The sequence below is a fragment of the Oncorhynchus kisutch genome, unplaced genomic scaffold (assembly GCF_002021735.2).
Source record: "Oncorhynchus kisutch isolate 150728-3 unplaced genomic scaffold, Okis_V2 scaffold3999, whole genome shotgun sequence".
NCBI lineage: Eukaryota > Metazoa > Chordata > Actinopteri > Salmoniformes > Salmonidae > Oncorhynchus > Oncorhynchus kisutch.
Window position 1 is genome coordinate 109,936 of NW_022265944.1, and position 7,263 is coordinate 117,198.

Genomic DNA, 7,263 nt, shown 5'->3' on the forward strand with positions numbered 1-7,263 from the left:
AGGGCCCTGGGCTAAAGTAGTGTACTATATAGGGTCCTGGGCTAAAGTAGTGTACTATATAGGGTCCTGGTCTAAAGTAGTGTACTATATAGGGTTCTGGTCTAAAGTAGTGTACTATATGGGGTCCTGGGCTAAAGTAGTGTAATATATAGGGTCCTGGTCTAAAGTAGTGTACTATATAGGGTCCTGGTCTAAAGTAGTGTACTATATAGGACCCTGGTCTAAAGTAGTGTACTATATAGGGTCCTGGTCTAAAGTAGTGTACTATATAGGACCCTGGTCTAAAGTAGTGTACTATATAGGGCCCTGGGCTAAAGTAGTGTACTATATAGGGTCCTGGTCTAAAGTAGTGTACTATATAGGGTCCTGGTCTAAAGTAGTGTACTATATAGGGTCCTGGTCTAAAGTAGTGTACTATATAGGGCCCTGGGCTAAAGTAGTGTAATATATAGGGCCCTGGTCTAAAGTAGTGTACTATATAGGGCCCTGGGCTAAAGTAGTGTACTATAGAGGGTCCTGGGCTAAAGTAGTGTAATATATAGGGAATAGGGTCCTGTTCTAAAGTAGAGCACTATAGAGGGTCCTGGTCTAAAGTAGAGCACTATAGAGGGTCCTGGTCTAAAGTAGTGTACTATATAGGGTCCTGGGCTAAAGTAGTGTACTATATAGGGTCCTGGGCTAAAGTAGTGTAATATATAGGGAATAGGGTCCTGTTCTAAAGTAGAGCACTATAGAGGGTCCTGGTCTAAAGTAGAGCACTATAGAGGGTCCTGGTCTAAAGTAGTGTACTATATAGGGTCCTGGTCTAAAGTAGTGTACTATATAGGGTCCTGGGCTAAAGTAGTGTACTATATAGGGTCCTGGTCTAAAGTAGTGTACTATATAGGGCCCTGGGCTAAAGTAGTGTAATATATAGGGAATAGGGTCCTGTTCTAAAGTAGAGCACTATAGAGGGTCCTGGTCTAAAGTAGAGCACTATAGAGGGTCCTGGTCTAAAGTAGTGCACTATATAGGGCCCTGGGCTAAAGTAGTGTACTATAGAGGGTCCTGGTCTAAAGTAGTGTACTATATAGGGTCCTGGGCTAAAGTAGTGTACTATATAGGGCCCTGGGCTAAAGTAGTGTAATATAGAGGGTCCTGGTCTAAAGTAGTGTAATATATAGGGAATAGGGTCCTGTTCTAAAGTAGAGCACTATAGAGGGTCCTGGTCTAAAGTAGAGCACTATAGAGGGTCCTGGTCTAAAGTAGTGTACTATATAGGGTCCTGGTCTAAAGTAGTGTACTATATAGGGTCCTGGGCTAAAGTAGTGTACTATATAGGGTCCTGGTCTAAAGTAGTGTACTATATAGGGCCCTGGGCTAAAGTAGTGTAATATATAGGGAATAGGGTCCTGTTCTAAAGTAGAGCACTATAGAGGGTCCTGGTCTAAAGTAGAGCACTATAGAGGGTCCTGGTCTAAAGTAGTGCACTATATAGGGCCCTGGGCTAAAGTAGTGTACTATAGAGGGTCCTGGTCTAAAGTAGTGTACTATATAGGGTCCTGGTCTAAAGTAGTGTACTATATAGGGCCCTGGGCTAAAGTAGTGTAATATATAGGGAATAGGGTCCTGTTCTAAAGTAGTGTACTATATAGGGTCCTGGTCTAAAGTAGTGTACTATATAGGGTCCTGGTCTAAAGTAGTGTACTATAGAGGGTCCTGGTCTAAAGTAGTGTACTATATAGGGTCCTGGTCTAAAGTAGTGTACTATATAGGGTCCTGGTCTAAAGTAGTGTACTATATAGGGCCCTGGTCTAAAGTAGTGTAATATATAGGGAATAGGGTCCTGTTCTAAAGTAGAGCACTATAGAGGGTCCTGGTCTAAAGTAGTGTACTATAGAGGGTCCTGGTCTAAAGTAGTGTAATATATAGGGAATAGGGTCCTGTTCTAAAGTAGAGCACTATAGAGGGTCCTGGTCTAAAGTAGAGCACTATAGAGGGTCCTGGTCTAAAGTAGTGTACTATATAGGGCCCTGGGCTAAAGTAGTGTAATATATAGGGAATAGGGTCCTGTTCTAAAGTAGAGCACTATAGAGGGTCCTGGTCTAAAGTAGTGTACTATATAGGGCCCTGGGCTAAAGTAGTGTACTATATAGGGAATAGGGTCCTGTTCTAAAGTAGTGTACTATATAGGGAATAGGGTCCTGTTCTAAAGTAGTGTACTATATAGGGCCCTGGTCTAAAGTAGTGTAATATATAGGGTCCTGGTCTAAAGTAGTGTACTATATAGGGCCCTGGTCTAAAGTAGTGTACTATATAGGGAATAGGGTCCTGTTCTAAAGTAGAGCACTATAGAGGGTCCTGGTCTAAAGTAGAGCACTATAGAGGGTCCTGGTCTAAAGTAGTGCACTATATAGGACCCTGGGCTAAAGTAGTGTACTATATAGGGCCCTGGGCTAAAGTAGTGTACTATATAGGGCCCTGGGCTAAAGTAGTGTAATATATAGGGAATAGGGTCCTGTTCTAAAGTAGAGCGCTATAGAGGGTCCTGGTCTAAAGTAGAGCACTATAGAGGGTCCTGGTCTAAAGTAGTGTACTATATAGGGTCCTGGTCTAAAGTAGTGTACTATATAGGGTCCTGGTCTAAAGTAGTGTACTATATAGGGCCCTGGGCTAAAGTAGTGTAATATATAGGGAATAGGGTCCTGTTCTAAAGTAGAGCACTATAGAGGGTCCTGGTCTAAAGTAGTGTACTATATAGGGCCCTGGTCTAAAGTAGTGTACTATATAGGGTCCTGGTCTAAAGTAGTGTACTATATAGGGTCCTGGTCTAAAGTAGTGTACTATATAGGGAATAGGGTCCTGTTCTAAAGTAGAGCACTATAGAGGGTCCTGGTCTAAAGTAGTGTACTATATAGGGCCCTGGTCTAAAGTAGTGTACTATATAGGGCCCTGGGCTAAAGTAGTGTACTATATAGGGAATAGGGTCCTGTTCTAAAGTAGAGCACTATAGAGGGTCCTGGTCTAAAGTAGTGTACTATATAGGGCCCTGGTCTAAAGTAGTGTACTATATAGGGCCCTGGGCTAAAGTAGTGTACTATATAGGGTCCTGGTCTAAAGTAGTGTACTATATAGGGTCCTGGGCTAAAGTAGTGTACTATATAGGGTCCTGGGCTAAAGTAGTGTACTATATAGGGTCCTGGTCTAAAGTAGTGTACTATATAGGGTCCTGGTCTAAAGTAGTGCACTATATAGGGCCCTGGGCTAAAGTAGTGTACTATATAGGGCCCTGGGCTAAAGTAGTGTAATATATAGGGAATAGGGTCCTGTTCTAAAGTAGAGCACTATAGAGGGTCCTGGTCTAAAGTAGAGCACTATAGAGGGTCCTGGTCTAAAGTAGTGTACTATATAGGGTCCTGGTCTAAAGTAGTGTACTATATAGGGTCCTGGGCTAAAGTAGTGTACTATATAGGGTCCTGGTCTAAAGTAGTGTACTATATAGGGTCCTGGTCTAAAGTAGTGTACTATATAGGGTCCTGGGCTAAAGTAGTGTACTATATAGGGTCCTGGGCTAAAGTAGTGTACTATATAGGGTCCTGGTCTAAAGTAGTGTACTATAGAGGGTCCTGGGCTAAAGTAGTGTAATATATAGGGAATAGGGTCCTGTTCTAAAGTAGAGCACTATAGAGGGTCCTGGTCTAAAGTAGAGCACTATAGAGGGTCCTGGTCTAAAGTAGTGTACTATATAGGGCCCTGGTCTAAAGTAGTGTACTATATAGGGCCCTGGGCTAAAGTAGTGTACTATAGAGGGTCCTGGGCTAAAGTAGTGTAATATATAGGGAATAGGGTCCTGTTCTAAAGTAGAGCACTATAGAGGGTCCTGGTCTAAAGTAGAGCACTATAGAGGGTCCTGGTCTAAAGTAGAGCACTATAGAGGGTCCTGGTCTAAAGTAGTGTACTATATAGGGTCCTGGGCTAAAGTAGTGTACTATATAGGGTCCTGGTCTAAAGTAGTGTACTATATAGGGTCCTGGTCTAAAGTAGTGCACTATATAGGGCCCTGGGCTAAAGTAGTGTACTATAGAGGGTCCTGTTCTAAAGTAGAGCACTATGTGAAGCATGGTGGTGGCAGTATCATGCTGTGGAGATGTTGTTCATCGGCAGGGAAACTGGTCAGAATGGAAGGAAGGATGGATGGTGCTAAATACAGGAACATTTGAGGGAAACCTATTTCAGTCTTCCAGAGATTTGAGACTGGGACGGAGGTTCACCTTCCAGCAGGACAATGACCCTAAGCATACTGCTAAAGCTACACTTGAGTGGTTTAAGGGGAAATATTGAAATTTCTTGGAATGGCCTAGTCAAAGCCCAGACAAACCAATTGAGAATCTGTGGTATGATTTCAATATTGCTGTACACCAGCAGAACCAATCCAACTTGAAGAAGTTGGCGCAGTTTTGCCTTGAAGAATGGGCAAAAAAATCCCAGTGGCTAGATGTGCCAAGCTTATAGAGACATACCCCAAGAGACTTGCAGCTGTAATTGCTGCAAAAGGTGGCTCTACAAAGTATTGTCTTTGGGGGGTGAATAGTTATGCACGCTCAAGTTCGTGTCTTGTTTCACCCCCCAAAATATTTTGCATCTTCAAAGTGGTCATGTTGTGTAAATCAAACGATACAACACCCCCCCCATAAAAACATTTTAATTCCAGGTTGTCAGGCAAAAAAAAATAGGAAAAATGTGAAGGGGGGGTGAATACTTTCACAAGCCACTGTATATATGGAATAGGACCCTGGTCTAAAGTAGTGCACTATATATAGGGAATAGGGTTCTATAGGGTCCTGGTCTAAAGTAGTGTACTATATATAGGGAATAGGGTTCTATAGGACCCTGGTCTAAAGTAGTGCACTATATAGGGAATAGGGTTCTGGTCTAAAGTAGTGCACTATTTAAGGAATAGGGCCCTGGTCTAAAGTACTGCACTATTTAAGGAATAGGGCCCTGGTCTAAAGTAGTGCACTATATAGGGAATAGGACCCTGGTCTCTACATAGGGAAATGTTTCCAAATACCATCCTATTCTCTAGGGAACATGTCGGGCACTACATAGGGAATAGGGTCCTCGTCTGGTCGGGCAGATCAGACGTGAGACGTGCCCTGGCTGCGGGCAGGGTTAGTGGTGGTTTATTATACCAACCCTTATCCCGTCCAGGGCCGTCCCTCTATGGGCACGAGAACACCAGGAGACCCCCTGAATGAATGGAAGGACATTTAAAATACATAGTTGCTTCAGTAGTTTCAGGACAACAATACATCCATCAAAATGGTGGATAAAAAAAAACAAAGTCTGATTTACTGCATTGTGGTCTGTACCTGGCCATGAGAGCGCCCCCCCCCCCCACCAGATAAAGATGGCAGCACCCAGCTCTTTAAGCCCTGGTGTTCCAGAAGATTATAGAAGTCAATGATGACACTGAGCTGTCCAGCTGAGAGACACCAGACTCAGCACCCCGGCAAATCAGGAACAGAGCCCCAGCTGCCATGGCAACCTGGGCCTTGGTTCCGGAACCCTCGCGCCGAGCAGCTGTTGCACTTTCCCCATCCCGGCGATGCTGGCAACCATGGAGACCAAGATGGAGATGATGGTTCTGCAGGTGTCTGGGGAGAGTCAACATGGAGTCATACACCTTGACCAGGAAGAGAAGAGGAAGTCATGCTGATACCTCAACTGTTAATATGAACTTTTAGTTTTAATACACAACCATCACTTTGTGTATGTAGGTTAAAATGTCTACTCACCATCTTTAAAAGTGAATGAAACACCAGTCAGAGAAATAGTCTTTAGAAAATGTGCTTGTTCCTGAAAATAAAACATCTTTGCATTAACTAGTGATGCCTCCACTTATTTGTCACTTGTTGTATTCAAAATGGCAGCATATTGCCCAAAGTATCTGGTCTAAAAAAAGAATAGTGCACTATATAGGGAATACAAAGAAATCTTTGGCCCTTGGCCCTCGGGGTGCCAGTGTTCTAATCCCACTATATAGGGAATACGGAGAAATCTTTGGCCCTCTGACCTTGCATCTGTCCAGTTCTCTGCACGTCACAGTATCATCCACAGCCTCTCCCAGAAGATCTGAGCCGTCACTATGTTGTTGCTGATAAAGACTGGGACTCTCCACAGCAGCAGGACAAGATGATTACCAACCAGCCCACGACCCCTGAGATGAACGTGAATTCATCCCCTCATGGGGAAATGAGTCTGTCATCCTTACAGACATAGTATATTCACAACAGTTAAAATATATATAAAAAAATTTAAAAAATCATAGGATAATAAATATATGATTGGTCAGGTAAAACGTACAGTATAGTCTGCACAGTGGCCGTTACGGTGCTGGGTGATGTCATGTGGTGCAGGACGTGGTGGTCAACAAGAGTCCTGAACTACTGCTACCTGCAGGGGAACTGGAGCCAAAACAGGATCAATAAGGACATGATGCAATGAGACAGCGATCAATTACATTTTGAGAAATCGGTCTGAAAAAAAAGGGCCCTTTTACTCAAAGGGTGTAGGCCTAGTATGAACCACACGGGGTAGCATCTCAAATGGTCCAGTCGGCTCTTCGTCGTCATATTCACATCGGCTACGTTTAAAACACATGCCAATTCCAGGTTACATATACTACCTTTACATAGTAAGTTTTAAAATGGCAGAGAAATAAGGGGTAAAGGTAGATAAAAAATGAACTTGCATAAACCAAATTGCTTTGACAAACTCAAAGGATGAGGAAGGTTTTTTTTCCAAAGCATTCCATAAATGAAGCCGTTATAAAGATTGGTCACCTGCTGCTCAACTGTGACCTAGTCCTCCTTGGAATCAACAGCCAGAACTGATTCCTTTTAACGAGACAGTAGGAGGTTGATTTATAAAGGTAGGCGCGCTGGTGTCACCTGTTAATTAATAAATGAGCACAAATCCGAATATCATCTCATGTCAACCAATCAACGGAATGGAAAGATATAACGTGTTTTGATCATGCCGCCGTTCTGAAATGAGAGAGACACAGGCAGATAAAATCACTAATTGACTCGTTCAATATTAGGTTGGTGACAACGTTCAAAGAAACGTGAATCAAACACGTTGCAACAATGTTCCAATGTAACCCATAATATATAAACACACAAGACACCTTTCAATGTAGGGGCGTTTTTTTTTATTTTTTAGATGATGTGCAGTGTCCTCCAATCACAAGACGTCTTTTTCCGCCGTAGGGCAATACAG

The 7,263-nt window shown here is 43.0% G+C and overlaps 1 long non-coding RNA gene across 4 annotated transcripts; it reads right to left on the reverse strand.

Annotated features, from left to right (window-relative positions):
• Positions 1 to 4,935: 4,935 nt before the first annotated feature.
• Positions 4,936 to 6,919, reverse strand: LOC109876967 (uncharacterized). 4 transcript variants are annotated; one of them, XR_004209469.1, is made up of 6 exons: positions 6,825 to 6,919; positions 6,346 to 6,446; positions 6,056 to 6,199; positions 5,778 to 5,838; positions 5,352 to 5,636; positions 4,936 to 5,229 (listed from the first exon to the last, which is right to left on the reverse strand). It is a non-coding gene; the product is annotated as an uncharacterized LOC109876967 (long non-coding RNA). The 4 variants fall into 4 exon arrangements; XR_004209471.1 differs by having other exon boundaries at positions 6,056 to 6,248; XR_004209468.1 differs by having other exon boundaries at positions 4,936 to 5,636.
• Between the last annotated feature and the right edge of the window lie 344 nt (positions 6,920 to 7,263).